Source organism: Hyperolius riggenbachi, chromosome 12, assembly GCF_040937935.1.
Source record: "Hyperolius riggenbachi isolate aHypRig1 chromosome 12, aHypRig1.pri, whole genome shotgun sequence".
NCBI classification, from domain to species: Eukaryota; Metazoa; Chordata; class Amphibia; order Anura; family Hyperoliidae; genus Hyperolius; species Hyperolius riggenbachi.
In genome coordinates this window covers 213,294,790-213,316,398 of record NC_090657.1, presented here as the reverse complement: position 1 = coordinate 213,316,398, position 21,609 = coordinate 213,294,790, and the positions used below count along the sequence as shown (strand labels likewise).

Genomic DNA, 21,609 nt, shown 5'->3' with positions numbered 1-21,609 from the left:
CCTCTCACTTCCTGTTTGTCTCTAGTTCTCCCACTAATTTGTTTATTGTTGTTATTTCTGTTGCTTCTTTCTCCCACAAACTTCCTGTCCCCTTTCTGTGTCACTCTTTCCCTCACACCCCTCCCCCATCTTTTTTCTCCTCCCTCTTTTCCTTCCTCTTGCCAACTTTCCCTGTGATCTCACTTCCTTTGTCTCTCCCTCATTTCTTCCTCTCAACCCCCTATTCTTTATCTATCCTCCCCCTTTTCTGTCCTTTCTCCTCTCTATCACACATGTCCTCACCTTGAGTCTATCTCCTCCTCTTTTCCTCATTGCTCTGTTTCCTTCCTTCTTCCTAATCTTTCTCCTCGCTCACTTCCTCTACTCCTCTCCACCCTCTTTTCCTTCATACTCCCCGTCCCTTTTCTTCCATGCTTTCCCACTCTGCCATTTTCTGTAGCTATCTCTCTTCCCCTTTTCGGTCTCTCTCTATCTTCCTCCATCCTTGACCAGTGTGGACTCCTCAGACTGTAGATAATCATTGAATTCTGTGGAAGCATCACCAGTAAATAAAGACTGTACTGTAACTGCAGAGAGAATAGTCAGGTGAGAAAAAAACAATATAGGGCAAATTATATTTCTGCAATCATTGAGGGCAACCAAAGCGACAACCTCGCTGTGCACCTTCATGCCCTGAACAGAGTACCGCCACAGGGGGGCCAGCTCAGCCCTCCTGGCGTTCCCCAGCAACCCCTCCTCATCTACCATGATCAGGAAACTTTTTTCTTTTAAATTAACTTTAAACGGTGCTGTGCTTAAGAACAAAGCCTTGTGAATCAGCAGGACTCACGGGCATTTCAGTCACGTCTATTCACGGATTAACGCCACTTTGGTTCAAAGTTGCGTGTTGTGATTGCCGAGTCCATGTCAACGGGGCTCTTTGAAAACAGCCGTAACTGCCGTACGAATTACCGTGACACAGAAAAGGGTTCCTGAAGAATAAACGGCGGCGTGGTCCATACTTTGATGATCCCGGAGTGGCACCTTTGAGGGGAGCAGATAGGCGGTGACCCGGCCCCGCCTTACGCTGAAGACAACGAGGTGTCGATGATTGCATTTGTTGATGTTGGTCTTCTTGCCTTTGTAACAAGACATCCATATCCCTGACTCAACTTTTTATAAAGACTGCTACGAAAAAAAAAACATCAAAAAACCCTTTTTCTGTCACATGTAGCGAGAAATGATAAAATAAGGTTCCACGCTGTATTGTGTCTATAGCAGAAAATGAAGTCTGTTTGATAAAATGTCCTTCTGCTGCATTTTTGCCCTCTGTTTGCCCTCAGCTGTACACATATCTATGCAGATACAAGACCCCTGCAATGGCCGACTTCCTGTCAGAGAGTGGGCTCTCAAATTCCACTTCCTGTGAACTTCAAGTCTATGCTGAGTGGCCAAAGGAAATTAGAAGACCCTTTTTTGAAAGGGAACCAATCCAACAGTGACTTAGAGTGATATAACAACACCGAGCTGGATATATAAGGAACACTCAGCTTCGTAAAAACGTAATTGTCACAGACGTTAATGTCAACAACAACCAGGTAAGAAGAACACCTGCAGGTTGTCCTGGTTTTGTTCCCAACAGTTCTCACTGAAGAAACACAGAAGCAACTACTGTACAATTAACCACCGCTTTGTCAATCTTCCAACAGTCATCATTATGACCCTGGTGAGGGATACAAACTTGTGCCACCAAAATGAAGAACCTTAGTAAATCAGGACCATCAGACTGGTCTACCTTCGTGAAAGAGCTCAGGGAAAGGAACACGAAACATCATTACACATCAATGAGTTTACAAGGCCAAATCCTGTTCTACTTCCAATTCCAACCACACATACTTATATACAGCATCACAAACATCATTTGGGCCAGGTGGACACCTAAACGGTGGTGGGAGATGATGATGTCTTTGTACACACCACCACTTTAGTACCAGACTGGGAGAGGTTAGGACACTAAAGCTAAATATAGTGGATTTAAACAACCCAATGAGACTGGTATCTAGCATACAAAAATTCAGGATCTTCTCTAAAAGTTGGGGTTGGCGGTAAGATTTACCCATGTTCCCTGGCGTGTGGAGATATAACATCTGTGCACATTGTAACTGACTTCTGATAAGAAGCGGATGTATCTGGCATTTAGAGGTAATTAAGGTTTTATTGAACAACCACAGTAAATATAAAAACAGCACTATGGGCAGCGCGCAGTAATACAATAATACAACGTCCATCTTCAGCACTGGAGTGTTCAAAAAGGCGCACAGCTTTGTTGTGTACTGCAACATAAACAAAAACATAAGCAGCACACAAAACAGGAGAGGAAATAAAGCTACGGGTAATGCAAATGAATACAGACTATAGCCAATTTCAAAAAATATAAAAAATAACTTTATTAAATAAACATAGCAATATAGATCTCAATTAAAAACACCATAAGATGGCCATCCCACCACGTCAACACACACGCACAATTCACCACACTGGCCAGGTAGTCACACACTATTAGGGGAAAAGATCATGCTTGGAAGCTAGCAGCTCTATAAATATGACAATATGATGAATCCAAGTTATTGTTAATATTTATTTATTTGTATTTATAAAGCGCCAACATATTACGCAGCGCTGGGTTGGCCAAGACAGATGACAGTCGTCAATAATGAGCTGAAAAGAGCGAGTAGCAAGCAGCAGACAGTTCATATATGTATGAGCTGAAAATAGTGGATATATGAGGGGCCTACGGAGGGGCCGGTATGGGGCATTGCCGGAATTGACTCCTCCCAAGGTGCACCCAGGGCGTCATCAGCCTGACCCTCAGCAAATAATGCTTCAAGGTCCGCCATGTCTGCATCAGAGAGGGTAGGAACAACATGAGTCTCGTGCTGGGGCCGTTGACCATCATGGAAAAATCTAAAAAACACCTTGCGACAAAATAACTGCAAGTCTACTATGAATTTAAATTTGTCCAGATTCTGTTCGGGGCAAAACTCCAAACCCCGACTTAACAGGGACTCAACAGAAGCTGGCAACTGTGAACGTTTCTTATTAATGACGTGTAGTCTCTCTGTAGTGGGCTCAGCCCAACTGAAGTTCCCAAATTGGCCTCATGTGAGACTGGTCTGTCTCTACCCAAAGGCCCATGAGCTATAAAAAAAAGAGCCTGATGTAGAGGCTAATGATAAACCATGTTTTCCAGCACCGCCCCCCTATGCCCCCCACACCCACTTGTGTCTGAGTCTTCTGTATCAGATCTGCTTTTCTTATCCTTATTGTCCCTTTTGGGGAGTTTCTTTTTATTGGACTCCAAAGATCTTAAAGTAAATCTTAGTTTGTTATGTGCCTGTGAAGTTTCACCTATGGAAGAAGGTACCGAACCCTCACTTGCTGCAGATGAATCCAATTCCTCGCCAGTAAGAATAGGTTTAGGATCGTTTTTTTGGCAATTTGCCCTTTGGACGTGGAATCTTTAGTCTACTATTCTACCTGTATGCGGTTCCGATTTTATAGGCTAATCGGTCGCTCTGGGTCTTGCGATCTTTTGAAACAATGAATTCACAGTTGTATTTTTTGATATGTGCTTTCAAAGATTCATTCCTCTTTTTATATAGAGGATCTTCTGAAAAATCACTCAACGCTGTGGTGATTTTTGTAATTTCACTCTCTACTTCATTCAACTCGGATTCATCGAATTCAGCAAGTAGAGTAAGGTTACCTGTGCACAGTTGTCAAAATTTGTCTCACACTTATTTTTGGGATTCGGGAGTAATATTTTTACGATGTGGAAATATTTGAAACCTCAGCCACGCTGGGGCAAGATGATCATCAGTATATTGTTTATTATATCTGATGTTCCACCAAAGTCTTGATTTACGTTCATACAAACGTTCCACTTTTTCCAAGAAACATAACCGTTGAGAACACAAACATCATTTATTCCAGTGATGACTCTCCAGGTTTCAGTAATTGCGACACTCATTGTTACAGGCTTGTTTTGCAACGTTCATTATGAAAGGCACTGGTGGCAAGAGTTTTATATTTTGCATGTCTGGATTTCCTGCCATAAATATACTGGAGGTGCCTGGCGGGCTGGTTCCTCTAGTTCCTTTTCCTGTTGAGACACTGTCATTTTATTGAACAGACTAAGTCTCTGGTTACTGTCTAAATTTCTACCCCATCACATCATCATCCATTGAGGATCTGGGAGGAGGGGCCAGCAAATGTGCACAGATTGCCTGATCCCCACCTACCCCTTCCCTTTGCTGGGGAGAGAGGGGGATGTGGGAGGAGCTAAATGCTGTATTACACAATGCAGACAAAGGAACGGATTATGGAATTACTGAGCTGGTAATGGCCACAAGTAGTACATTTCTCAGCAGCTAAAGTGACAGGTGGGAGGGGCCAGGTGTCCTGACATGATGGGACTACTGTTCATTAGCTAGAAAAAAACACTCCCTTGGCAGCTTTCAGTCTTCTCATTAGATGCCTGGGTCATGTGACTGCTAGGCAGAACTGGATCCATACATACATTTTCCAGCTACAGGATTAGGAGGAGCAGATTTATGCTTTCCACGCCCTCATTTCTACCACATATTCACCTTTTAGCCACACCCTCTCATCTCCATCTCAAAAAAAAAGTATTTTTTTGTGTGCAGGTTTATGGCCCTAAAAAAATGTTAACAGATGTCCTTATTATATTTTACCTTGATTATGGTAACTTCATCCCCTTGTATTCCACAAACTAACAGGCTAATATCTTTCCAATCTATACTGAACTCCGCTGATGAGTCCTCAACCTCTACCCCTTATTGCCAAGGCCCCACTGACGGCTAATTATTCTGAGGAAATCCTTCAGGCTCCTTAAAGTGGATCCGAGATGAACTTTTACTCATTGCATAATTGTATTCCTTTCCTATTGTTTATAGGGCATTTCTGAAGCCAAATACTTTTTTGTTTTTGTTTTAATACTCTAATTCCCTATAAACTAAATAAACCACGCCCACAGGTTTTCAGAGAGCCTTGGCAGTAGCAAGGGCTCATGGGAGCTCAGTCTGGGCAAGAGGAGGAGGAGGTGTTAATAGCCATTGATCTCAGAGGCAGAGGGGAGGAGGGAGGAGGAGGGGGGATTAGGCTTAGTGGTGAAGTGGCAGATAAGCTTACCTCTGTGTAATGTTTACAAACAACATGGCTACTGTCATTGTATCACAGGAAGAAATAATCATTTCAGAATCAGAATCAGAATTTTTATTTCGCCAAGTGCGATCAAGTCGTACCCGGAATTGGTTGTGGTTCACATGGCAGTGGCAATAGAGCAAGACAGGAACAAGACGTTAACAGATAAAAGCAGTACAAAAACAAAAACAAAAAAAAAACAGACAGGCAGCAACACAGTTTAAATTTTCGATTGGCTCGTAAGCAAGTCATGAGTCTTGAGCCGCCACCCAGGTGTGGATTTGTGCCGCTCAGGAAGTAAAGTAACAGCACTTGCACCTAGAGTCATGAACTTCCAGCAAGTGCACCAGGGTGACGGCTGGGTTATATGTCGGCCACCGGCTAGTGTGCGTCGGCCAGGCATATCTCGACTGAGTGGGGCTAGAGCGCCACTGATGGGCTGGAGTTCAGCAGGATGGCTGCTTGGGGAAAGAAGGTGTCTCTGCGCCTGTTGGTTCTTGGGCGGATAGTCCTGTGGCGTCGGCCCGATGGAAGGAGCTTGAAGAAGCGGCAGCTTGGGTGGGAAGGGTCCTGGGAAATCCTGTTGGCCCTTGCCCTCATTCTAGAGGTGTAGAGGAGGTCTAGAGGTGGCAATGGAGAGCCAATAATCCTTTCCGCTGAGCTGATAACTCGTTGGAGCTTGTACTTATCTTTGGCGCTTGCCCCTGCATACCATACGATGATGGCGGAGCAGAGGGTAGCTTCAATAGTGGCAGTGTAAAAGCTGTACAGTAGCTCCTGTGTCATACCAAATATTTCAATTGGCGCAGGAAGAATACTCTCTGCTGAGCTTTCTTCTGGATTTTGGAGGAGTTCTGTCCCCACCTAAGGTCGCTAGTTAGGGTTGTGCCAAGGAACCTAAAACTAGATACCCTGGAGGCTTCGATCTCGTTGATGAGTACAGGTTGGTGTGTGTGTGTGTGTGTGGGGGGGGGGGGGGTTCTCCTGAAGTCTAAGATCAGTTCCACTGTTTTTGCTGCATTAAGGACGGGCTTGTTGGCCTCGCACCATCTGCAGATTCTCTCGATCTCGCTGCGATAATCGTGTTCCCCCTCCCTGCCAATGAGCCCGATGATGGTCGTGTCGTCCGCAAATTTGATGACTTTTACGGAGTCGGCGGAGGAAGTACAGCTGTTGGTGTACAGTGAGAACAGGAGAGGGGATAGAACAGTGGTTCCCAACCTTTTCCGGGCCGGGGAACACTTTCTGACCATATTTTTCTCCGGCACGGGTGTTTGCGCGACCTAGTGGACAGTGCCGTGCTATGGGGTGCCTTCAATACCGCCCACTGTGCTTCCGCTAATCAGGAAGAACAGTGGGCGGCATTGAAGGCGGAGATGTGTGACGACTTGACGTTGCCGGCGCTTGGAACGCGGAAGTGGTGAGTAATTCTCCGTATGCCTCCCCGCCGCCGAGCCGCACTTGCCACCGCTAAACGGAGGGGGAGAGAGGCAGAAGGAGGGGTCCCAGGTGAGGGAGGGGGGGGGATATTTCCCCCCTCCCCACCGCTGCCTCCACTGCCCCTCCTTCTAGCGCTACTTCCCCCCTCCTGCAGCCTAAAGTAGGTACAGGTCTGGCGAGAGGCCAGACCTGTACGGCACACCGGGCAATATGCCGCGGCACACTAGTGTGCCGCGGCACACTGGTTGAGGTGCTCCTGTGTTGGTAGTGCTCACACTGGAGAAGCAGTTGCCAAGCTTCACCTGCTGCGTCCTGTTTGAGAGGAAGTCCTTTACCTATGCGCAGAGTGTGGAATCCACACCGAGATGTGCCAGGTTGTCAGTTAGGATGTTTGGGCAGATCGTATTGAACGCAGAGCTAAAGTCCAGAAAAAGGATCCTGACATAGGAGCCTGGTCTTTCGAGGTGTTCGGTGATGTGCGTCAGGCTGATGTTGATGGCGTCGTCCACGGACTTATTTGCTCTGTATGCAAACTGATGTGGATCGAGGAGGGGGTTGGTGAGATGCTTCAGTGGGCAAGAACCAGTCGTTCGAAAATCTTCATGACGATGGGGGTGAGGGCCACAGGTCTGAAGTTATTGTGTTCTGTGTTGCCCGGCTTTTTGGGACCGGAATGATTGTGGACCTTTTGAGGCAGGAGGGGACCTTGCCTTCCGTCAGGGATCTATTGAATAGGGAGGTGAGCATGGGGGCCAGTTGGTCCGCGCAGGTTCTCAGGCAAGTTGGTGACACACCGTCCGGGCCGGCTGCTCTATTCAAGCTGTTTGCAGCTAGAGTTGCTGTGTAAAATATCTAAACTTTAGATAAGATATATAGACAAGTTACTTGTTCTAGTTAGTTTTTCATCTCGGATCCGCTTTAAGGTGGCCAATGGCCATATACCTGATGATTATGGGCAAATTCGACAAAGAGACAAATTTATCTCTAATCAAATCTGATTAAAGATAAATTTGTCTGTTGGTTGAAGCTGCCCATAAACTACAGGCCAATTCCCATCCGACTTCAGCATGAAATCATCAGGGAATCACCAATGTATAAATGTGCTACCCCGTGTATGTGCATTTATACATTACCTGTCCGGTAGCAGCCTCCATGCGGTGACAGTCCATCTTGCTGGGCAGCCGCATAGCCCCGTACATGCTAACAGCGCATAGCATCTGACGTCAGATGTTTTGCGTCGCTAGCGTGTATGTGGAACCCGGCGAGATGGACAGTCACCGCGTGGAGGCTGATTTCGGACAGGTAATGTATAAATGCACACACCTAGCACATTTATACATTGTAATGGCAACAGCAAGGGTTTTGCCGCTTGTTCCGAAATCAGCCGCTGTACCAGCGCACACCCGACCATCCAAATTCAGCCCAACATCTTGCGGCATGCGCGATTGACATTGCGACCAATTTCCGTCCTGAAATTGGTCGCCTTGTCGGTCCGCATTCATTTGGCGGCAACGATTTTGATCCAATTCACTTATAATAATCTAATTGAATGGTCGATCGGCCGCCAAGACGTCTGATGTATGGCCACCTTAAGTCTATCCTACAAAGCTCTCCACAATCTCCTCCATGCATCTCTTCACTTCATTTTCCATATACCACCCCAACCACAGCCTCCACTGTGCGCACAACTTTCTCCTGTCTTCCACAAGTGTAAACTCCTCAAATGTACATATACAGGACTTTTCAAAAGCTTCTCCCATCCTCTAAAATTCTCTCCCAAAGTTCATCCATCACTCTCCAACCCTTGAAACTTTTATGCGTATCATTAAGACGCACGTCTTCAGGAAAGCATATAATCTAAACTAGGGCATTCCCTTCAGGCACCTTCACACAGTTCTGCTTGCTACAGAATTTGATATGTACAAATACAAGGACACATACCTGGACAAATTATTTGAGGAGACTAAAACGTTTTTTTTCAAAGATAAGTTTAATGTTTTAATGTATCGAAAGTATCAAAAATACGAAAGTCGTTCACAATTCTTCAAAAGGATTTATCAAAAACACATGGGCAGGATGGGCCAAGAGTAAGTGGTCTTCTTCAGATGTATATCATTGATTGATTGTGGAGGCCTGAAGAAGGGTCTACCCAAAACAAGTCAACATAGTTGCCTCTAAAACAATCTATTATTCCTATGTGGTTTTTCAATTATGGGATGTTTTCTTACAAGATGAATCCTTGAAGAATTGTGAACGACTTTTGTATTTTTTATACTTTCGATACTTTAAACTCTTGAGGACCACAGGTTTATACCCCCTAGTGACCAGGCCATTTTTTACAATTCAGCACTGCGCAGCTTTAACAGTTTATTGCTCGGCCATACAACTTAGCACCCAAATGAATTTAACCTCCTTTTCTTCCCACTTATAGAGCTTTCTAAGCTCATCTTTGATTTTTGGTCTCCCAATACATTGAAATACAGAGACTGTCCTACAGAATTTAACACAGGAACTCATAGGTTCTAAAAAGCCAGCATTCTTTCATATTGTAAAGCTGGCCATACACTGGTCGATATGGCCAGCAAATAGATCTTTCTCCAATCATTATTAGATCAGATTGCCTCAACACAATACACACAGATTTTCAATCAATCTCAGAATGAAATCTTTGAACATCTGTGTGTTCCTCCCAGGTCCCAGTCCCTAAGTCCCTGCCCCCAGTGGGCAATGTGGTTCTCACTTCCTGTCACGTTCTGTTCTTCTTCCTGCAGGCTGCTTAGTTTTTTTTACTTCCGTATCCCCGTGTCTGTGTGATGTAATACAGGGGACAGATGCCAGCGGCGCTATGACCACAAAAGGCCCCTAGTAAGCCTCTGCATTATGTCACACAGGCACCCAAGGACACAGAAGTGAAGAAAACGACGGGGAGAAGCAGAGACCAGGCCGTGCGGGGGACAGGTGAGGAGTACCTTCCTCGGTCTCTGAATCGAATGCCGCTAGCAATGTGCTCCCGACCTGCTGCTGGTAGACCAAAAATTTTCATCTAGACCGATCGACCCAATAGAGCACGTTCAGTCAGAAATCGCTCAATCGGTATGATCAGTTCAAATGCTGTACGCATTTCTCACCGATTTAATCAGAGCAATCATTTATCGACGGGAGACATCGGTGGGGGTGTGGCCTGCTTAAGCTTACAAAGACAGAGCTCTGTCCCCTATTGTGTCTTGCAATTTTCAGATGTTTTGTTAGACACTGTGTTTGCCATTGTCACAGTTCCAGGGATTTAAGTCTGACTTAAGGCTCATGCACACGTGCAACTTAATGCACAACCGCACAGCATGATCAGCTGTGCTACTTGTTGTTTACACGACAAGTACGTGTGCAGGCACTGATCAACGAAACAACCAACCCGTTTAAATACTGCGCGTGCACTAAAAAGTCCACATTACACAACAACAAGTTGTTCAAACTACTTGTACGCATGTGGCCAACCTGCAAGATGGTTGGGCAGGTTGAACCTCCGGTTGGACTGGGCAAACCGTCTGTTATCAGTTGAACATCTTGTCTTTTGCCAGCGTTCACACGCCCAACTATCATCCGACAGACAACGTTTAGGTGATAGTAGGGCGGAATAGTTGCACGTGTGTTTGAGGATTCGATGCCCACAGAGTGTGAGCAAGCAAGAAAGTTGTTTAGGTCAATGATCAGTGACGCAAAACTCAAGATTTTTAGATGCTAATAACCATCCTTATCCACCACAGAAATGTAGGTATCGTGATGTTGTCACCCCATTCCAGATCACACTGCAGAACCTTGGTGGACCATGAGTTTTGCTACATTAGGGTGACCGTTTAGGTGCAGAACCGAGACTCAGGCCTACTCGTAGAAGCTGTGGTTTGCAGGATCGGAGTGCCTCATTTTCTGCATCAGGAGGGGGACAGTAGGAGGCCCTGTCATGCATTAATAGGACAAGATAGTCTGACTCTGAGGTTCTCACGCCCTTTGTCTGGAAGAAATAACCCGTTCTGTGCTGCCCCACTGCTCTGCTCCCTCACCCACTAAAAGTGATGTGCTACATTAATCACGCAGCCTTTGATGTCTAATTGGCTTATCTGTGTAAACAGGGGGGGTTGAAAGGAGGACTTTCTAGACTTATTAACCCTTCATAATTAGTTATGTGGAAATTCTCAGGCCCTGATGAAGTCATTTCCATAACGATCGCCTTATGATTCATTGTAGGTGCAGCACTCCCACACTGGTGAGGTGATGGCATAGCACCACGCTGCTTTCCCAACCCGGGGCATGAGCATGTAGCCACACATCCTGTTTCTTATTGTGGATTCTAGGTGAGAGGTATTCTAGAGGAATGAATAGAGACAACATATATTGCATAGTACATTGGAATTAAGGGATACAGTGTTGTAGGGATCACTGTAGCAGCCAAAGCCAGGGCCGGATTTAAGCCAAGGCCACCTAGGCCATGGCCTAGAGCACCACAGCAGCAAGGGCACCAAAACGGTAGGCTGAACTTGCAGCATTTGCAAACTTGAAAATGCTGCAATGCAGGGAGATCAGGCGAGCGCCAGACCACGGTACTCTGCTGTGGCCTCTGGCCTGTGCAGTGACCACCTTGCTCTTTGTGCACGTTTGCATTGTGGCTGGCGGCTATGGACCTGGCAGCATTGGAGCTTCGGCACTGCGACGAGCTGAGAAATTAATGAGATTGATGGCTGCTGCGGTGTGAAGGCGAGCTGGTTACCTATACTGAAAGGGGGTGAGAAAAGGAGGGATTAAGGGAGTTATCTGGCTACTTATACTGGAGGGAAAGGGGGGAGGAGTCATCTGGCTACCTATACTGAAGGGGGGTGGCTGGTGACAGCGGCCTTGGGCGGTAAAGAGTACAAATCCGGCTCTGGCCATTGCGGCTGCTATAGGGCCCATAGCCAAGGGGGGGGGGGGGGGGTATATGAGCGGTCAGTTGCGATAAAGAGGTCTGTGATGGGTGGCCCCGGCCCGGATTTACCATAAGACACAGTAGGCACATGCCTACAGGCAACTGATGATGGAAAGGCAGTTCACTCTGCCTTTTTCTCTCCTTCCCTAAGCAGAGTTTGAAAATGAGTGTAAGTGAGAGGTTACTCACCCGGGTGTCAACATTCCACTGACAAGTCGGGGGCACCTCTAGCTACTTAATACTGAGGGTACTTCACAGGACTTATAAAGACAGCTATACTTTAATCAAGAAGTTTCTAGAAGACCCTGTGAAAGCTGTATTTTGTCTTTGCAACTGACATACATGGGGCTTGATTTACTATGCGGTGCTAACCTACTTAGCACTTCTAAAGTCTTTAGGCGCGCTAACCAGGATGCTAAGCAGGTTAGCACCGGGTTTTCTAAATCAGATCACGCGCTAAGTACCGCGCGCAAAGTTTTGCGCGTGCAAAGTCCTATGCGCACGCCAAGTCCCATAGGCTTTAATGGGCACTTCGCGCGGAGCGCCCTGCGCTCTGTGCAGTGCACACGTAAAGTTTTACGCGCATAAAGTTTTGCATGCGAAAAGCTTGTTTAGACATGCTAAGGGGGTTTTCACAGGCATGCTAACAGTTAGCACCGCTTTGTGAATCAAGCCCATTGACTCTAAAATGTTAAAGTGAATGTTTACCGTTTAAAAAAAGAAAAAGTCAGATACTCACCTAAGGAGAGGGAAGGCTCGGTCTTAATGAGCCTTCCCCCTCCTCTCCCGGTGCCCGGTCCCGCGCAGGATCCCCCGTGGCAGTATTCGACCAGTTCGGTCAAATACTGCCACTTCCGCATGCCGAAGGGAGCTTTCGGAAGCCTTCGGGAGCACTCGGGCTCCCGATGACGCGGCCGCTCCATACCACGCATGCACGAGCGCCCTCTATGACGCACTCGCGCGTACGTAGTATGGAGTGGCCCGTCTTCGGAAGCCCGATTGCTCCCCAAGACCTCCGAAGTTCCTGCGGCGGCGGACGCGAACGGGGGAGCCAGCGCAGCACCGAGGGCACCGGGAGAGGAGAGGGAAGGCTCATTAGGACCGAGCCTTCCCTCTCCTTAGGTGAGTATCTGATTTTTTTTTTTTAACGGTACCCATTGGCTTTAATGACACAGTTATGATGATTGTTGGAAAAGTCTTTTTAATTATGTGACATACCTCAATAATGTTTTTCATCCTGAGTCAATAAAAAGATGTTGCTACCTATGACAAGCAGGGGGAGTAAGGGAGAAGTGACAGCTGGGACAGCCAGCACACTTGGGGTGCGGTTCAGCAGGTGTTTGTAGGTTCATAGTGGGTGAAGTCAGGGGCGTAGCAATAGCCACAGCAGCAATAGCACCTGCTATGGGGCCCTGCAGCGTAGTGCCCAGGTGGCACTTAATGTATTCACCATTATTTTTAGGGTTTCTACACCCTCTGACTTTGCCTCAGTGCCCATGAACTATGTGCAGTGTTGACTGCATGATAATGTAAATTGGCAAATTAAGTCATATCCATTAGGTAGAGGCAGGTGGCATTGCTTAAAGAGAACCAGAGACGAAGCACCCTCATGTATTTTACCATATACAGTGGCTTGCAAAAGGATTCGGCCCCCTTGAAGTTTTCCTCATTTTGGCACATTACTGCCACAAACATGAATCAATTTTATTGGAATTCCACGTGAAAGACCAACACAAAGTGGTGTACACGTGAGAAATGGATCGAAAATCATACATCATTCCAAACATTTTTTACAAATCAATAACTGCAAAGTGGGGTGTGCGTAATTATTCAGCCCCTTTTGTCTGAGTGCAGTCAGTTGCCCATAGACATTTGCCCGATGAGTGCTAATGACTAAATAGAGTGCACCTGTGTGTAGTCTAATGTCAGTACAAATACAGCTGCTCTGTGGCGGCCTCAGAGGTTGTCTAAGAGAATATTGGGAGCAACAACACCGTGAAGTCCAAAGAACACACCAGACAGGTCAGGGATAAAGTTATTGAGACATTTAAAGCAGGCTTAGGCTACAAAAAGAATTCCGAGGCCTTGAACATCCCACAGAGCACTGTTCCAGCGATAATTCAGAAATGGCAGGAGTATGGCACAACTGTAAACCTACCAAGATAAGGCCGTCCACCTAAACTCACAGGCCGAACAAGGAGAGCGCTGATCAGAAATGCAGTCAAGAGGCCCATGGTGACTCTGGACGAGCTGCAGAGATATACAGCTCAGGTGGGGGAATTTGTCCATAGGACAACTATTATTCGTGCACTGCACAAAGTTGGCCATTATGGAAGGGTGGCAAGAAGAAAGCCATTGTTAACAGAAAAGCATAAGAAGTCCCGTTTGCAGTTTGCCAAAAGCCATGTGGGGGACACAGCAAACATGTGGAAGAAGGAGCTCTGGTCAGATGAGACCAAAATGGAACTTTTTGGCCAAAATGCAAAACGCTATGTGTGGCGGAAAACTAACACTGCACATCACTCTGAACACACCATCCCCACTGTCAAATATGGTGGTGGCAGCATCATGCTCTGGGGGTGCTTCTGTTCAGCAGGGACAGGGAAGCTGGTCAGAGTTGATGGGAAAATGGATGGAGCCAAATACAGAGCTATCTTGGAATAAAAAATCTTGGAGTCTGCAAAAGAATTAAGACTGGGGCGGAGGTTCACCTTCCAGCAGGACAACAACCCTAAACATAAAGCCAGGGCAACAATGGAATGGTTTGAAACAAAACATCCATGTGTTAGAATGGCCCAGTCAAAGTCCAGATCTAAATCCAATCGAGAATATGTGGCAAGATCTGAAAACTGCTGTTCACAAACGCTGTCCATCTAATCTGACTGAGCTGGAGCTGTTTTGCAAAGAAGAATGGGCAAGGATTTCAGTCTCTATATGTGCAAAGCTGGTAGAGACATACCCTAAAAGACTGGCAGCTGTAATTGCAGAAAAAGGTGGTTCTACAAAGTATTGACTCAGGGGGCTGAATAATTACGCACACTCCACTTTGCAGTTATTTATTTGTAAAAAATGTTTGGAATCATGTATGATTTTCCTTCCACTTCTCACGTGTACACCACTTTGAAACGGTCTTTCACGAGGAATTCCAATCAAATTAATTCATGTTTGTAGCAGTAATGTGACAAAATATGGAAAACTTCAAGGGGGCCAAATACTTTTGCAAGCCACTGTATATCAATAGGAACATGACAGTAAACACCTACTCTGCTCTTTGTTTCATCTTTCACTGCTCAGTCTGCCTGTTATCAGCTCTGATAAGAATCCCCGACTGAGCATTCAGTCTAGCTTTGCCCGTGAATGATTATAGCCGAGTCAGTCTTCTGTGATGTCTTTTCAAGCCCAAGCCTCCCCTCCTGGCTCTGCTTTCCTGCTAAGAGGATACATAGCAGCAAATGAGAGCCACAAGGGGGAAGACTTGGGCTTGAAAAGACATAACAGAAGACTGACTCGGCTATAATCATTCACGGGCAAAGCTAGACTGAATGCTCAGTCGGGGATTCTTATCAGAGCTGATAACAGGCAGACTGAGCAGTGAATGATGAAACAAAGAGCAGAGTAGGTGTTTACTGTCATGTTCCTATTGATATGTATGGTAAAATACATGAGGGTGCTTCGTCTCTGGTTCTAGTTTTTTTTTTAAATACTCAAGAGGTCAATTGGACCAAAACTTCAACATTTGATGGCAGGCCCACCAAATACAGTATGTCTGCATAGCACCCTTCAAATCAAGTGCTGGGTTCTGTAGGTTCCATAATATGAAGCCTCACATTTGTATAGTAATTTCAGGCCGAAATTGGTCACATGAATCAGTTGGACATGCTGCAAAACATAGCGGTAATGGCAAACGATATCGGGTTGCGCGATGAACGCGACAAAACCACCGACGCTGTCCCCATAATGTGCAATGTAACCGCGTCTGGCTCTGAATTCAGACATCGCTAGATGTATGGCTGCCATAAGTCCTGTGACAACCCACAAGGATACTGTCTGATCAGCTTGTTCATCAGCTGTACGGGATTATGAGCCTTTTCCTTCAGGTTCCTCGATATGCTGAATAACGAGATGCAGAGTGTAGCATGGGAACTCCTTCTCAGCAGAGGCGTAGCTACAGGTGGGCAATGGGGGACAAATGTCCCTGGGTGCAGCACTGTGAGGCCCCTAAGCACGCCTGCTGCAAACCAACATGAGAGGCGGCTCGCTGACTGCCCGAAGTGCCCCTGATTCTCTTTCTCCCTGTGCAGGGGAATGCAGAAATGTTAACAGGAGCAGAAAAAGTGAGGCATATCTAGCTATCTAAAGGGGGGAGGGGTGGGGCGCATTTAGCTATTTAAAGGGGTAGCACATCTGGCTATCTAAAGAGGGGGAAGGGGGCACATCTGGCTATCTGAACAACATTTGACTCCACCCATGACCACAACCACATTCTGGTGTGTGGCCACGCCCATTTTGTCCAGAGGGGGCGCAAAAACTTTTTTTTCCTTTGTCTTTGTCCCCGGGCACTGAAAACCCTAGCCACGCCTCTGTTTCAAATCAAATCAAAGATAGCTTTATTGGCTTGACCAAGATTCATTACAGGTATTGCCAAAGCAAGGGGAAATAGGGGACATGGGAGGGGGTGGGGTAGGGGGACAATGGCTAAGCAGTCTGTGGACATTTTTTTAGGTTTACAGTTCCGTTATGCTCCTCTCAGTCTGTGGCATGCTGTGACATAGTGTGCAGCGATTGTCACTGTGGATTCCTCTTCTCCTAGTAGGATATATGTTTTTCTCTCATCTTCTAGTGTGAGAAAGTCTGGGAATAGTTCCAACAATTTCTTAAAGTAAGTGTCCCTGGTTGCAGTATATTTGGGGCAGTGCAGCAGGAAGTGGCTTTCATCCTCAAGGGCCTTCTGCTCACAGTGTTGGCATAGTCTCTCCTCCCTGGGTTTGTACGTCTGTCTGTGTCTCCCAGACTCTATTTCGAGGTTGTGAGCACTCAATCTGTAGACACTCAGGAGTTTCCTCTCTTGAGAGTTTTGCAGCTTTTCCAGGTATGGGGCCATTTTATATTCTCTTTGTAGAGACTGGTATATGGCTAGCTTTTGTGACTGTTTTATTTCACACCTCCATTTTTCCACATAGTCTTCTTTGCTCTTAGCTGTGGTGTGTTTTATCTGGACTTTTGTTATGAGGGGGACTGTTGTTTCTCAGGGGCGTTTCTGTCAGCAGATAGACTATTTTCTTTCTTTCTTTTCTTGTTATGTTTTTTTCTCCAACTCCCTGCTGACAGGACAGACCACCCTTGTTTCCCAGGACTGCAGGAAGTTGTCTATCTGCTGCAGCCTTTAGTTGCTATCACTTCACAACACTGTCCAGTAGTTTATATCTTTACCTGTCCGTGGGCGCAATTCAAAGGAGGCTTCAGGTTTAGAGTTGGTCAGTGAGATGCTAATTGATTTGACTTGCATGCAAATTGTATGGAGCTTGAAACAGGGCCAATAAAATACCCTTCTAGCTGATTTGAACTGACCCAGATCCAGGATGGATATAATTTGCACTAAGTGGCCTAAAAATTAGAGACACCCCTTATTTGAAAGTAAACCAGTCCAACAGTGACGTAGAGTGACGTAACAACATAGAGTTGTGGCTGGATAGTGTACTGGTTAATGGCTCTGCCTTTGACATGGGAGACCAGGGTTGGGTCAGTCCCTAATCAGTAAGGAGTCCTTGGGCAAGACTTCCTAACACTGCAGGGTGGCCCCTGGAGCTTGCCCTTAGTGGCTGCGGCTCCTGAGCGCTTGGAGTCCAACAGGTGAAAAGTGCTACACAAATGTTCGGATTATAGGATGTTAAGAGAGCTGCTTATATAAGGAATACTCAGCTTCGTATGGCGTATTTATCATGGAAGCTAATGTAAAAATGGGTAAGATGAAAGAATTAAGTGACTTTGAACGAGGGATGATTGTTGGTGCAAGAAGAGCTAATGTTAGCATCTCTCAAACAGCTCCTCTTTTAGGATTTTCTCACCCAACAGTATCTCAGGTGTGTAGAGAGTGGCAGTTAAGAATAAACTTCAAGGGATAAGGTCTATTCTGGTAGAGAACGGCTGGTGAACGAGAGAGGTGAAAGGTGAGAAGCACGCATAGTCCACACCAACAGAAGGGCAACAACACAACAAATTACAGCTGAATTCAATGCAGGTACATCACAAAGCATATCCCAACGCACAACAAGACGGACTTTGCAAAGGATGGGCTTTAGCAACAAAGCGCATTTGTGGGAAAAAGTCGAAAGAACACTTCAAAGCTTGGAAACGCCACCATACAATCTGCCCCAACTTAGAGCTGCCATTATGTCAGCATGAGCCAACATTCCTCAGCAACGGTATCAGCATCTTGTTAAGTCCATGCCAAGAAGAATATCGGCTGTGATCAGAGCTAAAGGTGGAACAATTCGCTATTAGAGGGTTCCCTCCTATCACCCTCCAATTTCCTCCTCTTACCCGCCCCATTCACTCCTCTTAAGGGAGGGAACATGGCCACAAGCCTGCCTCTTCCTGTCTGGAAATTTGACTTTAGCTGAAAATCTGATTTTTTTTTTAAAGGCGATGATTATGGAGATTGTAGGGGAATGAGGAGAGGAATGGACAATGCACAGAGTTATGTGAAGCAAGCGTTACATACCTCTGGGCTTACCTTAGGTAGCTTGTCTCCAGCAACCTTCACCTGATCGCCCTGTGCATCTCCCACTCTCAAGCGCCACTTCTCTAGAGCTAGCTTCACTCTCTGGAAATCCCTTCCACTCGCCATCAGGCTCAACCTCTCTTTCAACACCATCAAACAAGCCCTCAAAATGCATTTCTTCAAGATGGCCTACCTGCCACACACACACACAACCATGCCCTAACTACCTCCGCCAACCACCTATTCTTCAGCCCTGCCTATTGCGTCTCTACCACCTCCCATTAGATTGTAAGCAGACTTGATCATGCATCCTTCCCACGGACTGACTCAGACTGGAATTATTGGTCTCTAAGACCACCTCCCAAATCGCATGATTTTGTATCTTTGTGTCCTTGTTTGAACTTGCGCTGTCTGTCAGCCCATGGTGTTATTGTCTGTAACCCTATTTATTGTCTAGTGCAGCGTAATATGCTGGTGCTTTATAAACACAATACAGTAAACAATAATAACGAATCTATCTGTTTAATCACACTACACATGGACAATAGGACAAGTCAGCATTAAATGTCACGGCCCTAGGCACAAGAGGAAGTCATGCTAGGAAGCCAGGAACACTTGAGAGTTTTTATTGACCTTAACTTCTTACCAGCTCGGTTGGCCTCCTTGGAGTTTTTGGTGTTGCTTCCCGACTTAGGGTGTTTCTACTGTTCCTCTTCAATTCTCCATAACACAAAGCACAGGCTGAAGATCACACGAGAGAAGGGAATCCCTCCTTAATAGCCCCAACAGGTGTGCATGGCTGGGAACTGGATAGCTGCGAGAGGAGACCGATAAAAGAGACCATTACAAGGTTCAAGGGTGGTCAAAAGACGACCTAATTCTACCCTGACACATCTTTTAAGTATGTTAAAAAACAAAACAAAACAAAAAAAGCATAAAATATACATCAAATATCCAAATCTACCCTTTGGGCATTCCCACAGTTGTAGGCTTACGAGGGCTATAAGGATATGCGGTTTCTGTTTACAAAGGTCTTTCAGAGCTGGCCGTCTCTTTGTGGCACGGCTTGTAAAAATATTTTAAATGTGAATAAGTGAATTGTGCAGAGACCAATGGTGCGATCATTAAAAATGACACAAAGGATAGCGTGTTTGTGCTGATTATTTCATCTAGACCTCTTAAAAGCTTCAATTCACAAAGCTTTACTGCATGTGGTAAAGCAAAAAACAGCTGATTTTACCAACATTTTGTGAAATGTCCATTCACTAAGGCTGTTACCACATGGGAAACTGAAATGACCGAATACTGGGGCAAATTATCAAATTCTGAGGTAAATTATCGAGTTGTGAAGTAAATTATCGAGTTGTGAAGTAAATTATCGAGTTGTGAGGTACATTTTTGAGTTTTGAGGTAAATTATCAAGATGTGAGGTAAATTATCGAGTTGTGAGGTAAATTATCGAGTTGTGAGGTACATTTTTGAGTTTTGAGGTAAATTTTCAAGTTGTGAGGTAAATTATCGAGTTGTAAGGCACATTTTTGAGTTTTTAGGTAAATTATCAAGTTGTGAGGTAAATTATCGAGTTGTGAGGTAAATTATCGAGTTGTGAGGTACATTTTTGAGTTTTGAGGTAAATTCTCAAGTTGTGAGGTAAATTATTGAGTTGTGAGGTAAATTATTGAGTTGTGAGGTACATTTTTGAGCTTTGAGGTAAATTATCAAGTTATGAAGTAATTAATTGAGTTGTGAGGTAAATACCTGAATAAATGCCAATTCACAAAGATTAGAGCCTGCGGTAAAATAAGTAAGATGTTCAGAACTAACAAATAGCCATTCAGGAGGTTATAGAGGGAAGGAAGCAGAACAGAGAAAAGGTGAAAACTAACTATTCAGGAAAATAAGAACATCAATAATAAAAAAACATATTTCCCTAATATCACAATATTATTAGGTAGCAATTACAATGGTTGATATGGTACTAATAGTTTTGGGCCAATATAAATTTTGTTAATTTTATGCAGCTTGGACCTGCAACTTACTTCTCAGTATAATTTGTACTGTACCTATAGAGCTTTTAGCCAGCAACAATAGAAAGCTTTTCAGAAGTTTCTGTTCACAGCCTGTGTGAAAAAAATGCTTTGTGTATAAACTTTTGTAACAGTTTGTTTCGGCATCAGGGCTAGAGCTTAGAGCTGTACCGTGTAGCTAGGTTCCACTTCTCTGTCACTATTCACAGAGGAATTGATTTCCTGTTTGTTTCTGCACTGCTTACACACACACTGCATTCTCACATATCATATGAGAACAGCTGAGGGATTTTTTAGCTACAGAGAAAGGATCTGAAGAGAGTGACCTTCAATTTTTCCTGTTCTTGGATGCTTCACCCACCCCATTCAGAATGAGCTGTTCCTGGCTGTAAACTCTGTTTACTTTGGACTGCAAGGCAGCGAGAGAGAGACACAGGAACACACAGAGCTGCAGCTGATGAGTTATTTACATATATTTGAAGCTATATTTCTGCTTTCTATCATTCTGAAGAGATTCCAGTCACAGGATTAGAGCCAGTGAAGATTGTTTCTGTATGCTGTATGTGCTGGACACAGTCCTCCATAGTATCAGAATCGTTTTATTTCGCCAAGCATGACTAGGTCATGCCCGGAATTGGGTTTGTCACAATACATAGCTCCCGAGAGGTACGTAGACAAAAGGCAGAAATACAATAAGAACATGACAGTAGTACATTGTGCTAAAATCTGTAGATACACAAATATACATTCAGTGTCAGTATGCATCTTTAAAAAACAGAAAGTCAACCAAAGGTGCGGGAAAAAAGTCTGATCAGTATTAATGTGCTGACTGGTGACTGGTTGGTCGAAACAGAATGTATTATTATTGCAGTCCGCTACTTGCAGTTGGTGGGGCACTGATGGATGGTGGGAGAATATTAAGGGAGTTCAGGAGGCTAACGACCGAAGAAAGAGTTCTTGTGCCTTTGGTCTTGGTGGGGATGGCCCGAAATCTCAATGGTAGTGGGGTAAAAAACAATTGCCTGGGTGTGAGGGGTCACTTGCGATCTTCAGTGCCCTGGCGCGCAGTCTTGTGTTATACAGGAGGTCAAGTGGGGGCAGAGGTCTCCCAATGATCCTCTCCGCTAACCTGATGATCCTCTGTACTTTGAGCCTGTTGCAGGTGGTGGCACCCGCATACCAGACCAAGATGGAGGAGCAGAGGATCGATTCAATGATGGCTGAGTAGAAACATGTTAGATTCTCCTGCGCCATGCCGAACTTCC

The 21,609-nt window shown here is 45.3% G+C and overlaps 1 long non-coding RNA gene across 1 annotated transcript in view; it reads right to left on the bottom strand.

The window, feature by feature from the left end:
• LOC137541616 (uncharacterized) overlaps positions 1–21,609 on the bottom strand; it is a 264,299-nt gene that overhangs the window by 44,177 nt on the left and 198,513 nt on the right. The window contains exon 3 of the long non-coding RNA XR_011025232.1: positions 18,964–19,131. This is a non-coding gene — a long non-coding RNA (uncharacterized lncRNA). The remainder of the gene's footprint in view (positions 1–18,963; positions 19,132–21,609) is intronic.